The sequence below is a fragment of the Lissotriton vulgaris genome, chromosome 4_1, assembly GCF_964263255.1.
Source record: "Lissotriton vulgaris chromosome 4_1, aLisVul1.2, whole genome shotgun sequence".
Classification (NCBI taxonomy): domain Eukaryota; kingdom Metazoa; phylum Chordata; class Amphibia; order Caudata; family Salamandridae; genus Lissotriton; species Lissotriton vulgaris.
In genome coordinates, this window is record NC_141691.1 from 1,321,969,489 (window position 1) to 1,321,994,393 (window position 24,905).

Below are 24,905 nucleotides of genomic sequence, written 5' to 3' on the forward strand. Positions count from 1 at the left end.
TCAGTGATCCATTCCAACCACTTGGATAGCTTCACCTGAGAGGGGCAGGTTTGGGATGTTTGCTGTTCTCACAGTAGACCGGGTAGCACCAGTGTCCAATAAAAAGGTAATATCTTTTCCTTCTACTTTTCCATCAATATATGGACCTGACTGATCTATCAGTAAGGATGTGCCAAGTACGCCTTCCTCTTCCCCCTCTTCAAGCACAAACAAATTTCATCCTCCGATGAACAACTATTCTACAAAAGAAATTGAGAAGTTACAGAATTTGGCTTACCACTTTCTCCTTGAAAACCTGCGTCCAAACTATACTTTGCTCAGTTCACAAAATTTGGCATAGGGGCAGGTGGTAGCTGATTCTGTGGGTTTACAACCATTTGAGGTTTACTCAAAATCACCTCATTCTGCGTCTGTGGATTTAAATTTTGATTTGGGTGATTATTAGTTTGTATATTTTTACACTCGTTTTTCCAATATCCCAATTTTCTGCATCCATGACAAGGAAACTTTTTCTTTGCTTCTTCTCTACTCATTTTCCCTCTTGTTGTGCTGCCAGTTTTACTTATGCCCACATTACCTTTTCTTCTAACCTTTTCCGTCTATTGTCTATTTTGTGTCCACAATATCTTGCATACTTCAGAACCTCTAGATCTAGAGCTAGATCTAGAGCTAGATCTAGATCTGTCCCGATCAAATGCCTCCATTTCCCACTCTTCTAAGGCTTCATACTGGGTTAATCTAGGTGTGGGCTCTAACTCGTTCATTCTATTTCATAGATTCTGAAGAATTCTTCCATTAAATGTTCCATTTTCTGGGAAAGCCAATATTCCATCATCTTTTGTATATTCAATCCAATTTTCTAACCACACACAAGTATGATATCCCTTTTCCATCATGTTAAATGAGGCAGGAGTTTTGGGTGGTGGGATAAGAATTCCTCCTCAAGTTTTAATAGGTTTATCCTTTTTGAAATAATTCTTGATTTTCTGCATAAACTATATTTTTGTTTTATCTCTGTACATATTATGACTAGGTCTTATGTATTCTTGTGTAGCAAAACCGAAATATTTTCAATCTGGTCCATTTCCTATTACAGTTGAATAACAATTCTACATACAAACTCCATTGTCTATTATTATTTCTGTCTTAATTTTGTTAACCAATTAATTCTTTTGTTTAGACTCAGGATTCTCCAATCCTATTGACGCTTTTATTCTTTTACTCCAATTGGGTTTATTTTACTAATTCTTTAATCCAATACTAGCTCAGTTTTTAGTTTGACGTCAGTATCCACTCCTCACTACAGACCCTTCCTTTACAAATCCTTCGTAACTCATACGCCTGCTGTCTCAACTGATCCCAGCGCTGCATCTGATGAGGTCAATGCGACAACTGGCCCCTCCTTTACAATTCCCTGTCGTGTCACTCACACCCGCTGACTTGACCAATCCCAGCGCGGCACTTTGTGACATCAGTACTACTCTGGCAACTGACCCTCCCTTCAAAAGGTAATACGGAAACATATTTTCTTTAACCTTTTTACAAAAATTTCGTTAGATGACAGCATAGATACGTTCGCTACTCTGTCGATTTTACTAATCCAATTTGTTTCTTTCACTAAGAGTAAAACCTTCTGCTTACTCTTCAGACACTATGAGCCACACTCTTCTGTTTCCTCTTCACATAAGCTCAGAAGAACCTGCTTCTCTTCTAGTGTTACCCCTTCTAGGTGATATAACACCAAAAGTTCAACAGCAAACTCTTCACTGTCAATTACTCTCACTGTTTCACAATTACATTTCCAAAGATCGACGAGTAACCTCACTGCAGTGTGATTTCCTTTCATCACCCACTATACATTTCCTAAGAATTTCCAGACAAAATAATACAATATACAAACAGGTTTGTTAATACTTAAATCTATAACCAATAATCACCAAACTAATCAATAAAAAACATACCTCTGCTACCAGCAAACTGATCCAGCAGGGCACCAACCTGCGGATAAATATTACTAAATACACACATTTGGGCCATAAACTACTCTCACTTATAATATCTGGTTGATGAAACCTCGCTGGAGATCAATTTAGGGCTTTTCTATATATCTAGTTTGCCTAATGATTTGACCTATTTAATTACTAAGCCCTTCCTTACACATGGATCTATTTTAGTTGATTGGATATAGGTAATGGATTACAGTAAATATTTAGTGAATCAAATACAAATTACAATGTTAACTCCATCATTGTGAAGTGGTAAGATTCGGTAACCATAATTAGACTATAACATTTTAATGACGAGCTCCTCAAGGAAAGAAGATAGAGAGAAAAGGCACATTGACAAAATACACAGATTATATTTACCTAGGATGGTGCAAGATCAGCCCCCTCTGGCCAAGAGTTTGGGCCTCTCGGAAAGGAACAGTTACCCCGTTCAGGATAAAAGTAGGACAAGACAGGTCACCTCTTCTGGATTTAACGCCAGTGTCAAACCCCTCTCTGATGCTAATTTCCCTCCTCGATTTTCTTCATCAGAACTCTCATTCCCAGTCCCTCGTCTCCTCGATTTTCTTCCGCATATCTTGTTCCTAAATTATAATGTGGAGAATTCTAAGTCTGCTTTCAGGTAAATTGATCAGCAATCGGACAGCATCTCTGTCTCTCAGCGTTCTGGCAGCGATCAGGCTACCTCATTTAACTGACTATCCCAATTATACCTTTTGGTGGCATGTTCCAACACCAATATGTTTCAAACTTGTGTAAATTGTGTATTCTGATTGGACAAGCCAAGGGGGATGATGATCACACCATACTAAGCATATTTCTTTTTCCTAAAGAGCATTGTCTAATGTTCCCGCCCCTTTAATTTGTTTTTTCCAAGCTATATTCCCACCCGTTTTCATATTACTTTTTAAGCATTGTATATAATTTATACATTTGTTCAATGAGTCTTCAGGATGGTCCGTCATCTGTCTGAATATGAGTAAAGTTCATCCTTGATCGAGTTCCAAGACCTGAGATCACTAATCCAGGGTTGTTTTCTAATGCAACGGCGGGCACTACCCACATAGTTTTTTAGCCTCGTCTCTCATTTTAGGCCCATTTATGAACTAACAGCGAAGTCAAAAAGACAAGACATTAGATTAAAATAAAATGATTTCTCTGTATACCACTTATTTCTACTCTAATCCCATTTAATAAAAATAAGTCTTTATGTATTAGCACTTAGTATAAAATACAGTTTAGTTTCAAGCAAAGCAGGCCCTTATCATGTGAGTTCTGAAGCAGCCATTTTCGGTATTAGTGCGCAGAAGCAAAGCTTTTCCTCCAAGCGTTATGACACCATGAAGTTGGCGCATGCGCAATTCAATTTCCACGTTTTTTAGCAGCCATTTTAATTGCATTTTGGTTACTTGTTAGTAGACACATATGTAAGCTTCCCCCTCATCTAATAAGTGTACGAATTTTGCGTAAATTAGTATTTCAAACATTTATTAGTACTTTATAGCAATTTTATCAGAGGATTCATCCAGCAAGTTGCTTACATGCAAATCCTTGCTCCATCATATATGAGATTGTTCCTGGAGATACAGCAGGACTTTGAAATACACTAGTCCCCACTTTATAAATTTCTGCAACTCCACCATGCCCGGAGTCCAGTGGTGCCCGCCTCACTCAGTGTCTCTGAGTACAACCCTCTAGAGGTCAAGCTCCTCATTGGGCAATTGGGGAAAGGAGGCATATCCCATACTTATAAATCCCTTGTTAATATTCCCCAGACTTCTTGATGCCTCTAATGGAAAATAAGGAAACATGTCTGGGGCCTCTAGATAATAGGGACAGGCAAGATGCCCGAATGGCCCAGTGGGTGCTGGCAAACTTATTAAGGTTAGGGAGTATGGAATCTAATAACATACTATATATTATTATATAGTATATAAAAATGTATATATATATACATATATAAATATATATAAATATATATGACCAAACACTCCCGCTTCCTTAGAGACATCTAACGAAGAAGGCACAGACTCCAGGCGGTTACGGATATGGCTTCTTTTACTGTTTCAGGTCACCCTCAACCGGGACAAATGAGAGATGCGTTTTGGCTTCACAGAAGCCTTCGTCAATATATATATATTTATATATATTACCTACTGGCGGTCGCCAGTAGTTAGTTATAGTTAGGACCTACTTTCCATAGGAAATCCACACATTCTATTTGGAATAACTTTGGCGCTGGTGGACGAAACTTCGCGAATTTCTCCAAGAAAATGGTCTGCTCCGCTCCGCTCCTTCCCCGAAAGTTTAGAGGTGATTCGTCAAGTGGGGGCCAAGAAAATGGGAGGTCCCAAAACGTGTTTTCCCCATGCAAATTTCCATAGGGACATTTAGCCAGGTCTAAGCCCGAACGGCTGAACGTAATTACACCAAATTTGGCAGAGAGGTAGACTTTGGCTCGCAGATTGTGCTTTTTGTTAAATGGTGTAAATTCATTCAGTAGTTCCTGAGAAAATCAAAAGTAAAATCATAGTGATATCTAGAGACGAAGTACTGTACCCGTACGGAAAACCGTACAATCACGAGCACGAGCTGCATGCTGATTGGTTGTCAACTGTCTGTCAACACTCCAAACCAGGAAGTGTTGGCAGCCATCTTGTGCCTCAATAGAACTGAGTCACAAGAAAACAGTAAAACAAAGTTGAAAAATAAGGAAAGGGGGCTGCTCAGGGGGTCTCACATGGATCTTAAGGCCCAATATTTTTTGGTATGGTACTTGTATGCGGTGGAAAAGGAAAAAAAACTAGAAGTTCGTTTTATTCTTAATTAGCTCCCGGGAGGGCCAAATCCAGGGGGTCATTTTTTTCCATAATTGGGGGCTTATAAGGTCTCCCGAGCCCTGGGGAACACCACTCCCCGGGGTTTTATTTTGAAGTATGCGGGGGCTAACGGCCCCCCGCAGATCCGGGGACCGCCACCGTCACGAGGCTTTTTTAATTTAATTTTTTTTAAGTATGTTTTCAGCCACCTACCTCCCGACGCGTACAGTAAGTGTATCGAAAACCATACAATTACGAGCACGAGCTGCATGTTGATTGGATGTCAACTGTCTGTCAACACTCCAAACCAGGAAGTGTGGGCAGCCATTTTGTGCCTCGGTAGAACCGAGTCACAAGAAAACAGTAAAACAAAGTTGAAAAATAAGGAAAGGGGGCAGGGTAGGCCTGCTCAGGGGGTCCCACATGGATCGTTAGGGCCCAATTTTCTTTTTTTTTTTAAATTGCGTGGTACTTGTATGGCACGCGTTTTGGGGGGTCGAATATCGGGGCAATTTTTTTTAATAATGGGGGCCCAGAGGGTTCCTTCTGCTCCGGAGACCGCTATCCCTTGGGGTTTTAACTATATGTATGCGGGGCTCATGGCCCCCCCCCAGGATCCCCAGGGATTCGCCAGTCCCTGGGGCCTCTTTTTAGTTAAAAAAACTCTGTGGGGGGTTCAAGCCCCTCACACACGCCCCGGGGAACGCCACCTCCTCTGGGCTCTAATATAGAAAATAGAGGGGATGGACCACCCAGCCCCGGGGACTACCACCCCTCAGGGCTTTTGAATGTTAGGAGGGGGCCACGTGGCCCCCTTCCTGGAGCCTTTGATTGCCCTGGGGAGCACCACATTTCAGGGCCGGCTTCTGCAGTGTCCTGGGGTGCCTACAGTGCCGACTTCTGCAGTGCCCGGGTGACAAAAAGCAATGCCGGCTCCCGAAGGATGCGGGGAGCCGGCTGGGACCGTGGGGGCTTTGGGGCTCATAAAAAAGTTATTTTCAGAACTAACTTTACTGGTCAAACAAAGAGCTATATTTCTATGATAGTATGTAAAACATTCCGTTTTTTTCTGCACCAGTTTGCAAGCGCATGCTTCTTTGTTTTAATTCAAGTTCGCCAAGCAAACCTCTCCTCCTTTTAGTTATTACATTTTCCGCTTTCTTCTGCCGGGTCATGTGCCTCATCCGCTGCTATACTTTTGTAATATATCAACAATCATATTCTTTCTATATTTATTTGAAACATATTGCTGAGGCGCCAAACGTTAATTACATACTCCGTCCTCCGCCATTTTAGTAGTTTTCCTCCGTTATTTTTATTATACCTGCTACTTTCAATTTACCCCAGCCTGTCTTCTCTGTGATCCATGAGATTTCTTGCCACAGACACCACGGTGTTTGTCCTTGGCTTCCGATCTTATTAGACTTGGTCACACACATACCTAAAAACTAATTTGAAGCACGTAAGGCACAGCTATTACAACGCGTGATCATCACCACAAAGTCATTACCGTGCTTATGCCTTTATCATGCGTGGTAAATGTATAGTAGTTGTAAAAGCATGCGTGCTAAAGGCATGCATGGTAAAGCCATATGCGTGCTAATGAATTTGTGGTGACGGTCACGCGTGGTTATGACCGCGTTGTAATAGCTGTTTTCCCAGGACACTGCAGGAATCGAGTCTGGGCGTGGTGGACTCCAGGGCATCAGGCGGTAACCCACGTAGCCTACCTCACACAATATAGAAATCTCCGGGGGTGGTCGTTTTCGTGGTTTGAGGGGCGTCATTGAGGCCCACACAGTTCATTTTGTAGGTGGGTAGGTTTGCACGCGAAAATGTCGCAAGAAGTTTGTAAATGTGGTATACATTGTTTTGTTTTACTTTGATTTCCTTTCTATGTTGTAGTCCATCCAGAGAAAATATAACATATTGTACAGCCAGTACTTTTCAACCCTACTGTCAAACATCTTACTATAGTACTTCAAATTATAAATATTATTTTTGTTGTTGACAGCCCCCCCAAAAAAACAAGTATATAGTTTTATTATTAATTTTTATTAAAACAATAACTGTAAACATAACTTAAAGATAATATAATAAACAACTAGAAAAATAACTTTAATAAAACAGTATTATGAACAAATTGTTATGTAGACTCCAAAAGACGTTGGGTAGGTAATCTGCAAAACAAAAAAGAAAAAAAAGAGTTTAAAGTTATGTAGATGTGACTAAATAAGATGAAGCATTACAAGTGAAGGTAACACTACGATTTTACGTGTGCAGTATGCCTAGTACATTTCACTTCTGTTATAGTCCAGCGTTCAAGTGGTGTCTATATGGAAGTGCCTACTGCGTTACTGACACCAAAGTGGCACAACGGGATTGTAAATACGCCGATTTATTTCTAATGCATTACGATGGAGGCATTGTATATCTAGGCCGCTGTGCTTACCTTGTATAAACACTGCGGCCTCCAGAGTTCACAACTTCAATTTAACTCTGCTTCTACACGTCAAAGTAGACAGCAGTGTGTATAACTTTAAAAGAGAAAGAGAATTGATGTCACAGAGCGTGAGAGAGAGAAAAAGGGAACAAACAACATTAATTCTGTCTTGCAGAGTCTGGAGTTGGGATTTTTTCGTGAAAAGTCAGGCGCAGATTAACAAGCTCTTTGCGCCACTTTTGCCATGTTAAAAGTGACACAAGAGTGGCGCAATAAGCTTGTAGACTGTTTCTCAGACTGATGTAACCTATCTGTTTTTAATGCTCAGAGGTAATTATACATTTCTACACAGTCAAGGTGCTGCACACTACCCACTCTCTCCTTTCACAAATAATTTGTTGTTGTTTTGGAAACAAAATTCTTTGCTCACCTAGTGCCATTGGCGTGATTGAAAGAGGGTGTTCTACGTGTCGAAGAAGCCTTCACTGTAGGCAAGAGAGTTCACCACTTCAACTCCGATAAGGTTGTGTACAGCAGACTGGAGATAGCAGCGTCCAAAACTTTTCAAAAGGAAGAGAAACGATGTGAGAGTGTAAGAAAGAGAAAGAGAGAAAACAGGACATTAAAACGTGGGAGAGACACACACGACAGGGGGGGTGGATGCCTGGAAAAAGACCAGGGGGCGAAACGTACGTCGGCTGCTGTTGCTCCCCATTTTTTGAGAAGTGAAAATAAAGTAAACAGAAGGAACTGATTCAAGACTCTGTCTAATTCTCAACCAAAAGGACATTTGATTGATGAAAAATGTATACATATAAACATTCAATTTTTTCTTTTAATTATTCGCTTGGATAATAGATGTACAGCCACATGCATCAAGCTAAAAACCGGTCGCAAAAGGGCAGATTCTCAGAATCTGCCCCTTTGCGACCTGTATTTTTGCATTTGGAATGCATCATCCCAATGGAAAAATCACAATTTAAGGAATCTCTAAATAGAGATTCCTTAAATTGCGATTGCATTTAAGGAATCCCAAATTGAGATTCCTTAAATGCAATGCATCAAAGTAAAGAAATTAGCGATTTTGCTAATAGGAGTAGCAAATTACCATGAAGTTCAACTTCATGGTAATTTGCAAAAACTTTGAAAAATGCACTTTTGTGCATTTTTCAAAGTTTCATGTTGCACACACACATGCCCTTGCACAGATCAATTTCAGGGGTGCAACAGGGTGTCCTTTTGACAACCTGGCACCCTTGAAATTGCATTCTCAATTTGCGATTCTCTAATTGAGACTCGCAAATTGAGAATGTCTTCCTATTCATTCCTATGGGCCTCTAGGCCCATTGGAATGAATGGGGAGGTATTCCTTAATTGCGATTCGCAATTTGCGAGTCGCAATTAAGGAACGTTTAAAAATCGCAATTTTTTAAGCGATTTCTACATACATAGGCATTTGCAATTCCTTAATTGCGATTCCTTAAAAATCGCTATTCAGGAATCGTAAAAGCCAACATTGATGCATGTGCCTGATAGTGATTTGGTGTGCTAAGGTGTATTTTTTTCCAAATTTTGTTCTAGGGCTTCCAGTCCTAGTGTATGCATACCCTGGTGGGTGGTAGTGTGGCACCATAGGAGCACCCTAAAGAAAAACATTTTAATTGAATGATTTAGATAAATCACTGCTAATGGATGTGCAGATCACTAAGCAAACCCACAAAGTTTTGGAATCAATTCATCGAAAAGGGCGTCAACACCCAGCTAGCTCATTTCATAGAAACCAACGGCATCCTGGATGCCTACCAATCCGGATTCTGTAGCAACCACACCACCAAGACTGCCCACCTCACCGCCACTGATGATATCTGTGCCCTCCTTGACCATGGCCACACAGCAGCCCTCATCCTCCTTGACCTATCGGAAACTTTTGACATTGTCTCCCACCGCACACTAGCCTCCACAAGGCTGGCATCCAAGAAAAAGCATTAGAATGGATATGATCCTTCCTCTCAGGCGGAACACAGAATAAGACAACCGCCCTTCCTCTCAGAACCGACAGAGATAAGTTGCGGAGTCCCATAAGGATCCTCCATCAGCCCCATGGGCTTCGAAGTCTACATGCCTCCCCACGCAACCATCATCAGAAACAATGGGCTCATCATTGTCTCCTACGCCAGTGACACCCAGCTCATTCTCTCCCTCACCAAGGCTCCAGATACCATGAGGCACAACTTCCAAGAAGGGATGGAAGCCTTTGCAACCTGGATAAGCAACAGCTGCCTGAAACTCAACTTGGAGAATATAGAAGTTCTCATCTGCTTCTCCACCCCCTCCACTTGAGACAACACCTGATGGCTCCCCACCCTAGGAAACCCACCACTCCAACTTACCATGCAAGCAACCTAGGCATCATACTCAACACTTCAATCATAATGAACTGTCACCCACGCACTCATCACCAGCAGACTGGACTACATCAATGCCCTCTGCACCAGAATCAGCAAAAAACTCCTCTGCAAACTCCAGACTGTCCAGAACACCCAGCCAGACTTATCCTCGATATCCCACCATGCAATCACATCTCAGTGAGCTTCACTAGCTCCCCATCAAAAGAAGGATAACATTCCCTAGCTGCTCACACACACCTGCAGGGCCCTCCACAACATCAGACCACAATACCTCAATGACCGAATCTCCTTCAACGCCCCCAAGGGAAACCTTCATTCAGCCAACCTCTCCCCAGCCATCAACCCAACTCTCGCAGGGCCAGAGTTCTCGGAAGATCCTTCACCTACCTAGCAGCCAAGTCTTGGAACAAACTCCCTCTTCACCTCCGAAGGAGCCAAACATTGCACCAGTACAGGAAGGACCTCAAGACCTGGCTCTTCGACTGACCACACCGGAGTGGGCTACTCCCTCCCCCAGCGCCTTGACACCTTCACGGGTGAGTAGTGAGCTTCAGAAACCCTGATTGATTGATTTATCGAATCATTGAGATACAGCCATCCTCAACATAAAATCTTTGCAGCTAAAATTGTGAAGTGTGCTTAAAAAATGTAACCCTGGGTGGGTAACTCCGCTCCCCCAGCAGAGTTTGCGGAATTTTGCCTACTCCACACTCTATGGCGAATGCGGAGTAGGCAAAAACTCTGCCTCCGTGGCAGAGTGGAGTTAGACGCTCCCTTCCCCCTCCCAAAGACTTAAATTTTTTTAAACAAGCCGCTTACCTGTTGTCTGCTGCCTCCCCAGCCTGGCCGCTCTACTTCCTGCTCCTCGCGTCCTTTTGTAATGACTAAAACACTACGTTGTATGTCTGACGCATGTGCGCCCGCTCGTCAGATGTACAACGTAGTGTTTTTTTAATTACAGAAGGGGACGCAAGGACCGAGGAGCAGGACGGAGAGCAGCCAGGCAGGGGAGGCGGCAGACAACAGTTAAGTGTTTTTTTTTACATATTAAAGACTTTGGGAGGGGGAGGGAGCGTAGAGTATTTCCACTGAGTTTTTTAAAACTCCATGGAAATACGCATAGCGGCCCTACACCTGCTACTCCAGGGTTAGGAATGGGCCCCTCAATGCCTTTTAGGTGGGCAACAGTTGAAAGGGAGAGTTACCTGACTTACTGAGTTAACACTTTCTCATTTGACGCACATGTCAAAGACTTATGTCTCCACACTTCAGAGACCTTATCCACAGTGGACACTATTCACTGAGGCATGCTTATGAATTTTTGTCCTTCAGTAGTTAGCAAACTTCAGCACTAATCAGAAGTATTCCTCATCACAGATTATATAGGGGCCCCCTAGGATAGATGATGTCACAGGCCTGGATTAGTGTGCAGGGCCATCACCTTGGATGAGAATTGGCAACAGATCAAGGCAAAAGTGGGTGTGAGGATATTGGTTTAGGCCGGCATGTGACAATACACATGTTGTATGTAACTCATGAGTTATGGTACTGATACCTATAGAAAATGTATGGGACAATAATACAGACAATAAAAAACACATTTTAAATGTTTGTCTGCTCTATTTTTGTATCCATAGAGGTCAACGTTTACCAGAAGTGCAACTTATGGAAGGCCATTGCCAGGAAAGTGCAGACCCTGGGGGTCTATACACAGCATAGTGAACATTGCCACTAGAGGTGGGAGGACCTAAAATGCTGGATCCAGAGCATCCGAGAAGTCCAACTAAGGAAGTTCTCCCAATGTTTGTGGGGTGCATGTTGCACACTGACACCCCTAATGGCCTGCATCCTTTCAGTGGCCTATCCATAGCTTGATGAGCAGTTGAGGGCCCAACAGCAGCAGCACAGGGGCTAAGTTCTGTTCAGAGTTTAACTGTTACATGACCCATTTTTTGTTACAGCCTGGATTTTTCTCATCCACATGAAGGTTACTCCATGCCCAATGCACAAGGAGAGTTCTAGAAGGTGTACGTTTTGTACAAGGTGTATGATAATGAGCTTTGTCTTTTGTTTTCAGAGTAGGACTCCACATGATTCCCGGCATCTACAAATGGGCTGTTCAGTGCAGACACATGTCTACCTAAACTCCACATATTCTATGCAAACAATATTTATTCAATACAAATCCCAAAAGATGCTTGGCAAAATACTATTTCAGAAATGTTTAGAGTGTAAGATTAGAATGAGGTCTCACTCCATCACAAATGTGAGTGTCATCCAGTCTGTTTTTATGACCGTGATAGGTATCCAATTATTGTGGTAACACAGACAGGGCTGTGTACACATTGGTGACATAGCAATACATACCCTCAAACATTTCCCTATGCTTTTTGTCATGTCCTTATGATGTAATGTTGGTGATCAATGGCATACATAGTTAATGCCGTAAGTACATAGGAAATGTGATGTTTCTGCACATTTAGGACCACAGTGCAGGCCACCATATATAGTTGAAATAATTCTCTTAGACACCACAAACCTATGTAGGCATTTAGCAGTTAAATATGCTAATGTATTTAGCTCTGTACTGATGTGCATTAGGAAGGTTACTCGGGCTCTATTAGTGAATGTGCTGTATGAGTCATTTGCCAGTCCTCCAAATCTTTGTTTCTTACTGTCTACAACATCCTTGGTAATAATATGCTTTGTGATACATTGCTAAGGGACATCAGTACTTGTGCCACCATCACATTTGACAGCAGGCTTCTACTTTAGTGTTTTTAAGGGAGTGTTCTACATTGTCAAATTTACATAGAAAGGTTTGTGCAACTATTGTTTCAATATAGCTGTATTTGTTGTCTCCAACTGATTCATGTCACCTTTGGAAAATTTACATTTTGCAGACTTTAAGGCCTTGTTGAGACACTGTTCCAGGAGATACATAATGATGGGGTAGAGACAAGTTCATGCATAAGTTATGAAGTGTTAGAAATGGGATCCCTGGCTGGCCAGGGCTTGCGCCGAAGTCAGTCAGAGACCACCATTCCCAAGTCGGGGCAAGGGAGTTACATGCCAAGATAACCCCTGCTCACCCTCTAGGTAACGTGACGTGAGCAGCAATGCTAAACTTGGAGGCTATGTAGGTTAAGTGTTTGCGCGCGCACCCAGTAACAACACCCAAGGCCCACCACAAAGGAAACTCCACACAAGGTTATATATAAAAATAGCCTTTGTATTATACCAAAACACATTAGATAAGAACACGATCTTTACAATGTGCCAACAGCCACGGGCAGAATTTACAGGGGATATGTACAAGACAGGGCCACATGGACCACTGTCAGGAATCAGCACTTTTAGAACTTAGCACTGGGTAGAATTAGCACTTAGAACATAGAATATAATTCACTGTAGCACAAAATAGAATGTAAAGCACACAACCAGTAACTACTGGTAACAGGTAAGTACCACCTACGCACCCCTAACCACCTTAGGAAAATGTCAAGGAGGGAACCAGGACCTCCTTAGCACCACCTGTACTAGCAAGAACAACCACCTAAGTATCACAATACATGTAGGGGTATAAGCATGAACATATTACACATGATGCATCACAACACATTCAGAGGTGTAGGGAAGGAAAACACATGATGCATAAACCAACAAATTCAGAGGTGTAAGAAAGGCACATGACGCACAAAAACACATTCAGAGGTGCAGGAAACACAATTGCGCATAACTCATATAAGTCACCACCTGTGACAGTCCCTAGGCCAACTGGCCTTGTTGGGGCTAGGACGCCCTATGTTCCAGTGTCAGGGGCCTAAACATAGCAGCTGCCCACTAAGTGCTGGGCAGCTGGAGAAAATGATGGGGCCAACGTGGGAACCTCGCAGGCTCTGGACAACTGACTGCTCCCTCTTGGAGCCTCGCTGGGCTCTCAACAAAGCACTGCCCCATAGCCTCTCTGGGCTCTAAATAACCAAAATGCCCCCTCGAGCGTCTGGGCTCCAAACTAAACAAAACTGCCCCTACGAACCTCTCGGGGCTCTAAATAACGAAGGTGCATCTTGTTGGAGTGCCTCGCTGACTCGAGACAGAAATGCGGCCCTCCAGAGCCTTGTGGGCTCTGTTACAAAATGCGCCGCCTTGAGCCTCTCATGGGAGTCCCTCCTGGGGGACCCGGAAACAACAAAATGTCCCCCAGAGCTTCGTGGGCTCCAATCAACCAAAACTGTGCCCTGAGCCTCTCGGGGCTCGTAACTCAAATAGGCCGCTTGAGCCTCTCAGGGCTCATTCACCAACATGCCCTCGGACGCTGAAGAAGCCTTGTGGGCTCTGAAAACAAAGCAGCCTCTCATGCGCTACGGGCCTGCCTGGAGCTCTCCCCCCTGCCCGTCCACACTCACCGGGCTCGAGGCCGGAGGCTCCGACGTCGCCCTGGCTCTCCGACGAGGGCAAAGCCCTCCTGTTCACCTGGACCTGCTCCTGGGGGGTGGGTACTGCTCACGGCGGCGGCCGGGGCTCTCTTCTTTGGGAGAGCCCCGCAGGGGAACCAGCACACTTCTTTCCCCTTCTCCTCTCTCCGGAGCGTGGGGTGGGCTCCCGTCCGCTTCCGGTTGTCCCGGTGTCCCGCCCCCGGCCTGCCTGACTTCCGGTTCGGCCGCCGGGCGGTGGCAGGGACGATCTCGGGCACAATTTATGGGCCAAAGCGAGGGGTGAGCACCCTCGGACGTGGACAATGCCGGGTGGGCACCGGCCTTAACAAATAAACAGCTCCCAGTGGTCGTGGCACACCTACAGCGCTCCCAGGCGCTAGAGGAAGATATACAGGTCCCAGTAAAAGTAAAAGCGCTCCCAGCGCTAGTTGATGCAAAATAAAGCGCTCCCAAGCGCTAAAGGCAATACAAAGTACAGCAAAAGTCCTCCAAGAATTACAGCAGCCGGGGGGGGTGCAAGGCTGTGCCCAGGGGCCAGCTCAGTGGCCTCCAGCTAGGGAGGCAGTCCAAGTGGCGGTCCTCCTGGCGCCCAGTAGCAGCCCCCCTCCAGTAGATCAGGAACAGAACCCTTTGTCAGGGGACACAGCCCCTTCTTATACTAGAAAATCCTTTGTCTCAGGGTGCAGGGTGGGGGAGAAACCAGTCGCAGCTGGTTTTGGAGCACCCTTCATGTGCTCAGCCTCTCACTCTATTCACTGGCAGGGCTAGGGTCATTAGACGCACCACAGGGGGCGGAGCCAGCTTTGAGTGGTGAAAGCCCAGCCCTATTCAGGACCCAGGTGCACTCCTCCCCAGCCATCAGCATGCTAATCTCCACACTCACCACCGGGCAGACCCATCCAGACTCCTGGAGTCAGGCTCACCAGCCAGCTCCAGCCATTTGCATGCCAGCACACTCACTGCACACGCACACCCATGTCTAGAAGGGGCACTTCCATACTAGACACATACATGCTGCATACATCATTGCTCAGCATTCAATCACATGAGTCCTCACATACCAAACTCGAGCCTGCACACCTCACACATCAGAAACTACCAGGGACAAAGACATTCCCCATGCATTCCTATGGGAGGGCAGGCCAACCTTACTCCACGCACTCAGAGTGCGCACGCACTTTCCACTGGGACACAATGAAAGTGCGCAGAAACCAAACATCACTACCACCAATTCACATTCACATAGCAAAAAGTTTAAGGGTGAACCTGCCAGAAGGGCCCGGGTCTAACATGAAGTGATCTGGGGTTGTGACAACACTGTGACCAAATGTTTCCAGAATATGTTGTATATATGCATGGCCTCATGCTAATAGTGAATCCAAGACTGAGAGCCTTGAAACATGTGTAATCTCTTAACTTTGGAATTGTTTGTGCTCACAGGTTAGGATCATTTGTGTTTACACAGATTTAATTGCCTATTGATGATGTAATTTCAGCATCATCTGCGGCAAGCAAAGGAGTAAGGACTGACCATGGCAGGGATGCAGCTGGCAACTGCAGTTCTTGTCCTGGCGACACAGAGACCAAGGGGCACAGTGTCCCAGAGGGTAAGGGGAGTGCTATGGAGGATGCAAGTTCCACAACTTTATCATCTGAAGCATCCTCCAGTGGACCGTCACTAGTAGTAGCAGACCAAACAAGGACTCTGATATCATTCTTTTCCAGAACACCCAGTGCCATCTCCACCCTCCCTGTTGCTCCGCAGCTATTTGGCTTGACATAAACTCCTCAGAAGGCTGCTATCTCCTTAACTCCTGGCACCTCACCCCTGCCCCATCATACCAGCTTTGCTGAGTGAGGAGGCTAGTGACCCCCTGAGGAACAACTCTGTAGGTCAGACTGCAATCTTGAATGGCATCCAGGGGCAAGGCAGACATATTCAACAGATAGTGGCCTTCCTGGAAGGAATTCACCATGCTCTGCCCTCCTCCCTCACTGCATCTCCCATCCACCCTAATCTTGCGGCGATCACCCCCTCCTCTCAATTCCCTATCCCTAAACCTGTCCCAAGCACACACAAACATCTGCATGCACACACTGACACCGACACCACTACTGCCACAGTAACCCCCACAACAACCATTATATCATTGGAATCCACCACACCCACATTCACAGGCCATGGGACCATAACATCCACATATGACATCAATACCCCAAAAACTATCACATTCACAGAATCGACTAGACCCACATTTATCAGCCACACTCCATCACATCCACCAATGACACCAACACCACCAAACCCACAGTCTGCACCACATCAAACCACATCCACAGAATCTACTGCACCCACATTCATCATCCACAACCCCTCACATCCACAGATAATACCAACACCACCCCACCCAAATCAGCACCACAACAACCATCACATCCACAGACAGCACCACATCCATGTTCACCAGCCACACCCTCATCACATCCACAGCACACACATACACATACATAACATCCTCAGAGTACACACCTAAGAAATTGAGGTAGACCTAATCATACACACAACAGACAACTAGGTCACAAGAAACACCCACACTTGCCAGACATACACCACACCTACAGCAACTGCATCATCAACAGACAAATGCACACCACACCCAGCCAGTCCCTCTGCCTCCCAAACTCACACAGTCCCACACAGCTTCCCGAGTTCCCCATTGAGGATCCCCATTTCATTTTATCCTTGCCATGACCCCTCCCATAACTGACACCACCCCTAAAATAAGCAATCTACCACTCCCACACCCAAATCCACCCATCCACCATCCTAATCCACCTCTGAAAAAGGCCCATCCACCCCTTCCGCTTCCAAGGTCCACAATACAAAAAAAAAATATGCCCCTTTCCCTTCCACAACACCAGCCCCTGCTCCAAAATGCAAATCTACCTTGTCCACTTCCACAACCCCCCTCCCAAATGCAAATCCCCCGCTTCCACTTGCAAGGCCCCCCTACCAAAGCCAAGGACACCCTTCCCAAATCCACCCCTCCAAACCCCAAACCATCCCTCCCATGCTAGTTATGTGAGGTTCCAGCTCTCCCAACTGGATGCCTCTTCCTGAGGTTCCCCTTAGCAGTGAAATAGGAGGCAAACTTTGTAGAATTGCACTAATGTGTAAAGGATTTTAGACTGCCATTTGGCATTAATAGTTTGGAGAGAGTTATCTCATTTGTTGAAATAAATGTATGCTTTATATTTCAAGAAGTTATTTTTGCAGCAGCATCATACGTACACCTCCTGGCTCGTTCCAAAATTTACCATTTGTTATGTTAATTTTGTTAATTTTAGATTTATATAGCGCCAAATCACCAACAGGTCTCTTAGCGCTTACTTTGGGAACCCGTCCTGGCTTTCCCTGCGAGATAACCCCTACTGGGCATCCCCAAGGTGAAGACCAGGCATCCCATCACGGTAGGGCCGTAGTGGAGATTAAGCAAGCTATTGCCCAAAGTTGCAGAGTGTGAACCCATGATTCGAGTAGGCACCAAGGCGAGAATTATCAGGTCCGTGGACATTTTGAGCTCAAGACCCTGTCGCGTCGGGAATTGAACCCTGGTCCCGGGTCTGACCTCTGCATCAGGGTCTGCCTCCTCTAACCAGTGAGCCACACTTCTCCACATTTTTTCTTTGCTATGCATAGAGTCCTGTTGAACCAAGCATGGGTTTGCGTAGGCTTGGTCCCTGTCATTTTCATTGGAATACAGAGGTCAAGCGAGTTATTGATCCAACCCCTAAGGGCGCTATCTGCTTCCTCTAGAGGGCCAGTCTGGATTGGTCGAATTTAAAATAGTGGCAAAGGCAGACGTGTCCAATTTGTGACATGGTCGCTTCATGTAGGATTGTCAAGGGGTTGCAGGAGGAGTACCTGGCATATAGAGACGCATAGAAATAAGAAAGTGATCCATCCTGGACATAGGAAGGGAAGTATTAGCTTGCAACGAGTGGAGGTTCGTAAATATAGGGTCAAGTAAATGACCGGCCGTGTGTGAAGGTCCCTCCACCGACTGAGTCAGTAGGCACGCCTCCATATCTCCCAAGAAGTTAGCAATTTCATGGGAGCTAATGAGTTCAAGGTGTAAATTCAGGGCTCCTACGATATTAAAATTTGCTGCTTCTAGAGCGAGGGTGGAGACAGTGTGTGCTAGGGCTTCTTGAAAGGCCTTGGCAGGGCCCAGAAGTTGGATTATTAGGAGCCCGGAGAAAGTGAAATTATGCGACCAAGATATTTTGAACAGAGTGCTTTCGCAATCATGAATCATTTGAGGGAAGAGAGTGCAGGCAAACACGGTCTTAAATATGACTGCTAGTCCTCCACCCCTCCCCAAGGGCCTATTCTGTGTCTGCTTCAAATATCCATTTGGAAGGACAGCAGCAATTGCTCCAAAAAGAAGTAAAACGACTAAAAAGTACAGTTATTCACACCACAAGTATACAATTCGATGGGGCAGATAGAACAATTAAAATAGGAAATCCGAGGCTATCACGACCTCACCAGGTCCCTGGTCTCAAAATGAAAGGATCAACAACTTTCTGGGGGAGTTCCATGTAAACAAATAAGAGAAACAATAGGATAACATATCTTTGGCTCCTTAAATTGTCTAATCGATGTCCCATCATGCTTCTTGGGGTGTGGTAAGTTGATCATGGTTGCTCCTACATTGCCCTCCTGTAGGAAGGGATGTAATGTGTGCCTCTTTTGAATACCTCATCCTTGGGATTCCCAATACTATTGAAGATCACAAGGATGGCCCTCAACACTACCCTGGTATTTAAACTGCTGTGTGGTACCTTGTCGCACAATGAACCACAAATAAGACATACTTGTTGCCTGAAGCATAGGGGAGATCAAGTAGACCAACTATGCCTAAGGTCCATCCTCTCCAATGGCATACCAACCATGTTTACGGGTATCAACAATTCCTTGGTTTGCCTTCCAGTCTAGTCATTCATTTAACAAGTATGGCAGGGTCTTCGGAACCTCTCCATAACATGACTCATCCCCAGCCAGTACAACAATGGGTTCTAACTTATTCTCAGGCTTCTTGAAGCCCAGATGCCCAGATAAGTTTACTCAAGTACGTGCAACAGTATAAAGTTTCTGCACACTTGTGGCACATTAGCTCTTGTTGGGACCAGACTCCACAATGGAGTCCTGCAAACCTCTCTGATGGTAACTGGTTCCTGGTTAAATTACATAGGCCTTCTAGAGAAATGCACTCTCTCTGTGTCTTGCAGAACTCACGCTCAGATTGTCAACCAATATCTACTGCAGCTCTGGCAATGACTCAAAGTCCAACTCATAGTCAATGTTTAGAAACATACTCCTCCCCATCTAGAGGGGGAACAGCGTTTACAACGCAACTTTTACCACGCACTACCTTTACCACACAACTTTTACAACGCAAGTCGTTACAACGACTTGCACTGGGGGCGCTGTAGGATAGGGAATGGTTTAATTTACTATCCAAAACTTTCCCTACTATCCACAGGGACTGGAGTTGGAATAGTAAATTAAACTATTCACTATCCAGCGCCCCCAACGCAAGTCGTTGTAACGACTTGCGTTGTAAAAGTTGCGTGTTAAAGGCATGCGTTGTAAAAGCATGCGTAGTAACGACATACATCCATCTAACGGAGGGATTATGGGCACCACAAGTAATGTCTTCTCAGTTCATGCCCTGGTCCACACTGTACTACTTCCCCTTGGCCCTTCATCTTCAGGAGTGACAACACCCTCCTCCTGAGGCTTTTGTATTACCTGTACCCACCTCTGCACAGCTGATGTTGTACTGACCGTATGTGTCTAGCCCTGGTCCTAATTCTGGCACAATCAGGTCATAGCCCAGCAGGCACCCAGCACCCTGTTTGTGCTGCACCCTTATGTTGACTATGGTCATCTCGCCGTAGACTTCTACCTCAAACCTGCCAACAGGTACTCCATGCCATCTCCAAATGGCAACTAGTTGTCAGTGGTACTATAAAGAATATCCTTATGTTTTTGATTCTTTCTCTCAACCATGGACCTGAAGGCACCAGTATCTTTCACAGGAGGAACACCCCTTCCAATGAAAACCACTTCCATGTCACCCTCACAGTGTTTTGGTAAAGATGCTTAATAGCATTAGGGTCTCTCTCCTTGATGTCCATAGCACCTAGCTTGAGCAGCACTGGTTTCCTACGGTAAATGTCCAATACTGCCTATTGTGCGTATGACTGATGCCAGGTCTCAATTGTACAATACTTTTTTATAACCATTCCCTGGGCATCTAAGGCATATAATCACTGTGGTTGGAGAGAGGAACTGCTTCTCTCACTTCATGAAGTGGTTCTGACTAGGAATGCAGTTCCTCTTAGGCTTCTGTCGTGGCTGCAACCCATGAGAGACATTTGGTGTCAAACCATCCAGTTTGAAATCAGTCCCCTGGAAGCTCTTCTCTTCACTCAGGCGAGGAACTTTACTTACACAGGCTCTTGTTAACCCAGTTAGATAAACATTTTTCAATCAACAAACCAAATTTCTCTAGATCCCCCTCTGTCATCTAAGAAAAGTACTGTCTGAGTGGGGTCGAGCAATCATCCCTGAGTCCATATGGTACCACCAATACGCTATGGGACTGATAATCCTTTGCTTCCATCCCTTTCACTCCCTTTCAAGTCCTCCGCTATGGCATCTAGCCAGTTCTCAAAATCTGTCTTCTCTCATCTAATCAGAGCTTCCTTCATATGGTCTTAAGTTAGAATGTCCTTCTTAGGGGCCGGTTCACAGAACTAACTTAAGACAAAATCCTAAACTTACTACTTTTGGTATTCACAGAAGTTAGGATTTTGTCTTAAGTTTGTTTTAAAACAGACTTAAGACAAAATCCTAACTTAAGTCTGTCTTAAATCTGTCTTATGTTGGTCTTAAAACAAATTTAAGACAAAATCCTAACTTCTGTGAATACCAAAAGTAGTAAGTTTAGGATTTTCAGGTAGATTCATCAAGCATTTTTGCGAGCGCAAACGGTGCGAATGCATAATTCGGCCGCTTGCGCCCGCAAAAATGGCATTTGAGATTCATCAATGGTTCATGAACTCGCAATTTGACAATTCGCAAATAATTGCGAATTATCAAATTGCAATCGCATTTAAGGAATCTCAATTTGAGATTCCTTAAATGCTATTCATGAACCTTTTAAAATTTGCGAATTCGCAATTTCTGGCCGCTATTTACAGCGACCTCTGACTTCGTGGTAAATAGCGAAAACTTAGAAAAATGCACTTTAGTGCATTTTTCGAAGTGGTATGTTACACACACACACATGTCCTTTGAACATGTGTGTGCGCAACATCAAGCTACATTTCCATTTCAGGGGTGCTACAGGGTGTCCTTTGGACACCCCTGGCACCCTTGAAATCGCATTCTTATTTGCGATTAGCAAATTGCTAATCGCAAATAAGGATTGACTCCCCATTCATTCCTATGGGCCTTTAGGCCCATAGGAATGAATTGGGAGTTATTCCTTATTTGCGATTAGCTTATTGCTAATCGCAAATAAGGAGGCTGTAGGAATCGCAATTTATTTTGCAATTTCTACATGAATCCCGATTTGCGAGTCCTTAATAGCAATTCCTTAATAATCGCTATTAAGGATTCGCAAATCGGGACATTGACGAATCTGGCTGTTTATCGTAATGCCACAGTATTACTGTGCACACAAACGTGTATGATAAAGCAATACCATTTAATAAGGTATCCTGTTTGAAGTGAAAAATAATCATCGAGCCAAGTAAAGAAAAACATTTCCGTCATTTGAAACACCATTAATATGCTCACATATATTGTATGGCAGGCAGTGTTTGCAAATTTCACTAACTTTGCATTTTTGGATTAAACGAGTCTTGCTCGGAATGCGCCTGTAGTCATTTGAAGTCATGGACCTTATGTTAAGTCGTAGACATCCTGACGAGTGTCCTTGAACTTCCTCGAATGGGACCCAACGGAATCCAAAATCGTGCCATTGGCATATAAATGCAGATTAGCATTCGGTAACTGCAGCCCGGCTTCATGCGGGAGGTGTTAAATATTACAGGATTTAAAATCAATTCTTGAGGGACACCTTGTGCACTTGAAGCCACCGTACCCGTCAGATACAATACCGTACACATTCGTCTCTTTGGTGGCCTTCGTATATGGTAATCGTTCAAAATATGATACCAATAAGCAATCTTGCTAATTTTCTAAATTAAACGTCGTCAGCATCAGGGACTTTGAAGGAATATTGATTTCCCCATTGTGCATTTCTTTTCAAAATGTAAAAGTACCCGTGGAAATAACAGCATCTAAGTTGCCATGGAATATAGCAAAAACTATGCAGTCATATTTTCTCAAATGTAATCTTAGTCATTTGTGGAAGCACTGTACTGGACACAAAAGGGACCCCTGGCAGTGCGAGAGGGCACATATGCGCTTTCATGGACTGGTGTGCATTTTTGAGGTGTTCTTATTCCATAAAAGATCTTTAATGGGTAAAGGCTGACATTAGGAAAAAGACATTGACTGTACCTTGCTGAATGCTCACATGCTCCTGTTATTGACACGCTTATTTTATACCACATACTGTGATATCACGCACTGAAGCCTCTGGTTTGAATAGACCTGAAGAGAGAACAAGGAAACAGGAAGGGAAAGAGAAGGAGAGAGCCAAGAATTAGACACAGAATAAATATTCTCGAAAAAGAAAACATTACGTTAGCAGTAGAAAACGAGGTTAGCTCTAGGAATAACAACTCCCCTTCCAAGACCAAGGGCTCCACCACCAAAGTACCAAAGGAGGTGATACAGATGCATATGCCAAGTACGGTAAACGTCGTTTACAACGCGGTTTTTACACCACACGACCTTTACCACGCTGCCATTACAACGCAAGTCGTTACTACGACTTGCGCTGGATGGCGCTGTTGGTTAAGGAATATTGTAATTTTATATTCCAACACCTTCTCTACTGTTACGTGGACTGGTGTTGGAATATAAAATTATAATATTCCTCAATCCGCGCCCTCCAACGCAAGTCGTTGTAATGACTTGCGTTGTAATATCCACGTTGTCAAGTACCGCGATTCAAAAGATCGGGTTGTACTGACATACATCCCCAAGTACTGGCATTTTGGCATGGTTCCACAGAGGTTGAATTTAAGGTTCAAAGTTTACTATCAGCTAGATTCATCAACGAAATATGGGCTCGCAAAGGGCCAGATTCTGAGAATCTGGCCCTTTGCGAGCGCAATTTTTGCAATTGGGATTCATCATCCCAAATGCAAAAATCGCTAATTGCGAAATCGCTAAATTGCGAGGAATTGCATTTAATGAATCTCTATTTGAGATTCCTTAAATGCAATTCACTAACCATTTTTAAATTGCGAATTCGCTATTTTTTGGCCGCTATTTACCACGAAGTCTGACTTCGTGGTAAATAGCGAAAACTTAGAAAAATGCACTTTAGTGCATTTTTCTAAGTTGGATGTTACACACACACACGTCCTTTGGACATGTGTGTGCGCAACATCAGTCTACATTGACATTTCACCCTTGAAATCGCATCCTTATTTGCGATTAGCAATTTGCTAATCACAAATAAGGAGGCTGTAGGAATTGCAATTTTTTTGCGATTTCTACATGAATCCCGATTTGCAAGTCCTTAATAGCGATTCCTTAATAATCGCTATTAAGGACTTGCAAATCGGGACATTGATGAATCTAGCTGTAAGTCGTTTGCGTTTAGAATGGACAGAGATCATTGGAATAATTCCACAGGGCCCGATTCACAGAACTAACTTAAGACAAACACATAGATTCATCATCGGCATGTTTTGCGAGACTGTAATAGCGATTATTAAGTAATCGCTATTACAGACTCGCAAAACGGGATTCATGTAAAAATCGCAATATTTATTGCTATTTCTACCGCTTCCTTATTTGCGATTAGCTAATTGCAAATCGCAAATAAGGAATAATTCCTCATTCATTCCTATGGGCCTAAAGGCCCATAGGAATGAATGGGAAGACATATCAATATGCGAATCGCTATTAGCGATTCGCATGTTCAGTTTGTGATTTCAAGGGTGCAGTGGTGTCCAAAGGACACCCTGTTGCACCCCAGAAATGATATTGGATGCTGGTGTTACGCACACACATGTCCCAAGGACATGTGTGTGTGTAACATACAACTTAGAAAAATGCACTTAAGTGCATTTTTCTAAGTTTCCGCTATTTACCACGAGGTTTGACTTCGCGGTAAATAGCGGCCCAAAATTGCGAATTCGCAATTTTTAAATGTTTCATGAATTGCATTTAAGGAATCTCAAATAGCGATTCCTTAAATGCAATTCCTCCCAAATTTGCGAATTCTATAATAGCGAATTTTGAATTTGGGATGATGAATCTCAAATACAAAAATAGCGCTCGCAAAGGGCCAGATTCTCAGAATCTGACCCTTTGCGAGCCAATTTTGGCTTCATGAATCTACCTGTAAGATTCTTGTGCGGAAAGAGTGTTTTTTTATTTGATCTGAATATGTTCAATTGTTTTAAGCAATAAGAGAAAAAAGCTTAGTGATATATTGGGCCGCAGTATACCGATGTACCTTTGCTGCATACCGCGTTACATGGCAATGACAGAACACAATATTATTGGAATTCAAAGTCCTTGAAAAATAAAAAAAGAAGCATGTTGTTTAGAACACACTTTGACT